Consider the following 4,532-nt stretch of genomic DNA (forward strand, 5'->3'; position numbering starts at 1 on the left):
TTAAATCACAAAAAAGGGGTCATTTAAGGGAATATTTACAAAATAATTGAGAAATAATTCTCTTAGAGTCCCATTACGGTAATTCTATTGTAACTTTTATTTTTATACCATTACGACAGTCCTACCATTACGGTAGAAGACCTACTGTCATAATGAAGCTGTTTTTAGTTGTAGAGTTAAAAGCAGTATCTTTCAAGAGAATTATTTTACAAGAACGACTAGGTTAGTAATAATTCCCTTAAATGATTTTGGTGGTTTAACTCATAAAAAAAACAAAAACAAAATGGTGATTTGGATAAAATTATATCACTCTTTTTTATTTATATCAATATATAGCGGTACACCATTAATTGTATATAATATAGAATAAAATAAATGATCAATTTAGTTCCGAAGTTAGTTACTATGATCAATTTAGTCCCAAATCAAGTTCGGATATCAATTTGACTATTCAAGTTGCCATCTAGAGTTAAATAAGTCTAAATTGACATGTGTCAGGATGGAGAGATAACATATGTCAAATAACTAAACACATGTCATTTTCGGCTCATGCGACTGTAAAAGGGCTAAATTAATATCCGAACTTTATTTTAGATTAAATTGATCATATTAGCTAACTTCAAAAACTAAATTGATACTTAATTCATATAACATATATATCTAATTAAGTTCAAAACCTAGTTATCAAAACACTTAAAGAAGCCAAGAGCAACATCCCTTGCCTTCTCCGGCAGAGGGGTGGCTGGAGTCAGCATCTCAAACTCGGCTTTCCATTCAGCTATGCATCGGTCCTCGTTTCCGTCCACTGGAGAAAATGAAATAGTGACCTTATAAGGGTTATACATCCTGTTGAGGTCACCTCCGACCACACTATAAGTCACAGACTTTCCATTTTCTACCTTCTCTATCTTTTGCATTGATTCCTTCACATAGCTCTCTATTGCTACACAAACAACAATTTGTTGCTTTCAATTAGTATAAAAATAAGATATTGACCACAAATTTCCATGGAGCAGTTCAAGCTTGGCCAAACGACTTTTATTTAAAAATACTCAACCTAAATCCAATCCAGTCCGTTTGTTAATTTAGACGGATTCAGATCGGATCAGACTCGACTCGTGCTTAAAAATCAAAATCCAAATCCAGTCTATATAACTCTACTTAAAAAAATATAGATAATTTTTAATTATAAAAAATAAAATTTATACTTAAAGATAAATAAATAACATACAATAATAATATATATATTCACTAATTAATATTAATAGAGCGGGGCAATCCGGTTCGTGCTATTTCTTATCTATCACAAGTTTGCTTGAAAAATAGGCAGATTTTAGCAACCTAGACCGGACTAACCTAACGTTAATTTTCCTTATCCAAATTATATCTAAAGTTTAGGTATTTAATAATATGTTTTGTTTAATATTTTAATATCTAATATTTTCTAATAGAGGGTTCATATGGGCCATCATTAAAGATATTTTTAGAGGAGAGTTTGATTCGTGCAGGAGTGATTTAATGCAATCAAGAAATGGAAACAAAGAGAAAAAAAAATGACCCTGAATTCTCTTGTCTGTTTGTTTCAGTTCCAGAAAAGGAATGATATACATCTGATTCCCTTTGCGACTGTTTGATTTAAATAAGGTAATAAACCAGAGTTGTAGATTATTTTTAACAATAGTTTTTATATATACATGAGTCATGTAAATATAAAAAATAAAATCAATTATTTCAACTATTAAAATCAAAAGACAGTGAAACAGATGAAACTAAAATAAAATTAATCAAAGAAAATTCATAAACATTATATTTTATAAATAAAATAATCAATTTAAATAATTAAAAATAAATATTAAAACTGAATAATACGATAAAAGAAAAAAAAATTGGTCAAAATTATTTTTTAGGGTAAAAAATAATAAAAAAAATATAAAGATAAAAAATCAAATTAGTCTAGAGATAGAAAAAAAGTATGATAAAATATATAAGAATCAAACGGAAAATTAGGTCAAATATTATTTTTGAGGAAAAAAATTATAAATATATAAATATAAGGATAAAAAAGAAAATTGGCCCTTAAAATTGTATTATTGGCCCCGGCAGGTTTGATTTAATCCAAATCGAAGTGGGTAATATTTGATAAATTGGCTCAAATTTGACAAATTTGTAGGTTTTGAAATTGATTTATTTGGACCAATTTATCAAAACTTGCCAAGTTTATAGTTGAGTTCAACTTCGATTTGAGTTAAACTGAACTTATCTACTAACTTTCGGGCTAAATCGAACTAGTGGGTTGCTAAATACCACCTCCAAATTACTTATCACCGCTCTCATTTGAACTTTTTTGCCCTTCTCACAATTTTGATAAAAAAACTGAAAATTCTCACCCCAAAATCATAGACCCGAACAATAATAATTGAATTGAAATTATGAAAATAATTGATGTGTGACAATCCGAACCCCGGAAATGGATGATTGCAAGTCGGAAACATTAAAATTTACGTTTTTCTATCAAAGAACTCATGAAAATAATATATATATTTTTATGACGATTTTGCATTTTTTCGTCACAAAAAATTAGAGAATTTTTTATTTTCGCTACAAAAAATTGAACGATTTAATACTTTTCGTCACTAAAAATTTTACGATTTTGCACCCGTCAAAATTTGGCCTAAACGGATGCCGCATCCGTTCGGCCCATGGCGGAAACGAATGCCGCATCTGTCCCGCCATGGGCCGAACGGATGTGGCATCCGTTTAAGCCAAATTTTGGCCGATTCTCTCAAAAAAAAAAAAAAGTTTTGAAAGAAATTTATGAAAAGGACAAAATTCTCCAAATGGAAGCGGTGATAAGTAATTTGAGACGGTAAATAGCAAATCAATAAAAACCGAAATGATCAAGGTCTCATCATGATTATATTATATAGATATATATATATATATATATAGAGAGAGAGAGAGACCAGGTCCAAGCTTGAAGAACCTGAGACTGCCAGGGGTGCCATCTCCATGAATGTAATTAACTTGTGCAAGCATTTGAGGGTTGATTTTGCTGATAATTGCATCATTTCTGTAAATATTCCATGCCTTTTCTGCCGAGATATATAGCTCTACTTCTCCTTTCATGCTCTTCATTTCTCTCTCTATGTTTTCCTTATCTCTTCATTCCATACCTTATATAACAATATTAACTTCCAATTGCTCTCCTAGTGCCTATTTGCTTTTTGTTAAATAATTTGATAGGAAAAAAAGACTAAAAAGTACACTAATTAGCAAAACTTTATCTACTAGGGGTGAGTAAAATCGAACAAAAAAAAAACTGAGTTGATTCGGTTCGATTCTTGTTTCACAGTTATTTTGGTTTTTTAGTCACGGAAGGCATGAGCACGGAGGGATACAAGGGGGGGCTTGAACACCCACTAGTTGCCAGAAAAGCTAAAAATTCTATGTAAAAACACCAAAAATATCAATTTTGTACTCATATATTACAAGAGAAAGTGAAAGTGAATCCTCGATTCGTCACTGGGCATGCAATAGTGTTTACCATTTTTCTTTCATTTGAATTGAAATAATAAACGGGAAGAAAAGTTAAATAAAGAGTAGTGTTCGGATCCAACTTGAACCGAACCAAACGAATTAAATTTCAGTTCATAAAAAGCATTGAATTTCGGTTTGATCCTTTATGGTTCGGTGTTTGGACCAAACCGGACCATGCACACCCTAATCTACTTGGCATATTGTGCCATCAATTAATTATAGCAGTTTGTATTAAGCACTTGGTTAATAAAAAAAAGGGTAAAGTTCAAATAAAACCCCTGTGGTTTCACTAATTTTCAGATAAAGGACTGTGGTTTACTTTTTATCAAAATGAGGATTGAGGTTTGTAACTTTAACAAAATAAGGACTTTTTCGATTGATACTATTAAAATCACCTTTGACGACTTCAAAAATGACATATTTTAAGAACTACTAATATTTTAAGCAACTTTAATTCTTCAACTTTTTTATTTTGAGATTGTTTAGATGATGTTTGGTAAAGAGAGAGAAAGTTCCAAAAAAGATGATTTTCGAAAATCGAAAATGCAATTCCATAGAAAATATGACATTGAACAACTTTAATTCTTGAAAATTTTCATTTTCGGGTCGTTAAAGATGGTTTTAATAGCATTAATCTAAGTTTGAAACCTCAATCCTTGTTTTGACAAAAAGTAAACCATAGTCCTTTATCTGAAAATTAGTGAAACCACAGGGGTTTTATTTGAACTTTACCCTAAAAAAAAAAAGTTAAGTTGTTAGTTTTGAACATAAATCTAACTTGCATATCCAACCGTTCGAAAACTTATATTTATATGGTTACAGAAAAATAGTAAAATCTCATTTTAAACTAAAAAAAAATGCAATTTTAAAAACATATGAAATAAGTTAAAAGAATTTAATATTTACAGCTATGGTAAAATACACACAACCCCACAACTTAGGGCTTAAAAATCTCTCAATTGTCTTTATTAACATAAAAATCTCTTAACCGGATT

Source organism: Euphorbia lathyris, chromosome 5, assembly GCF_963576675.1.
Source record: "Euphorbia lathyris chromosome 5, ddEupLath1.1, whole genome shotgun sequence".
Taxonomy (NCBI): domain Eukaryota; kingdom Viridiplantae; phylum Streptophyta; class Magnoliopsida; order Malpighiales; family Euphorbiaceae; genus Euphorbia; species Euphorbia lathyris.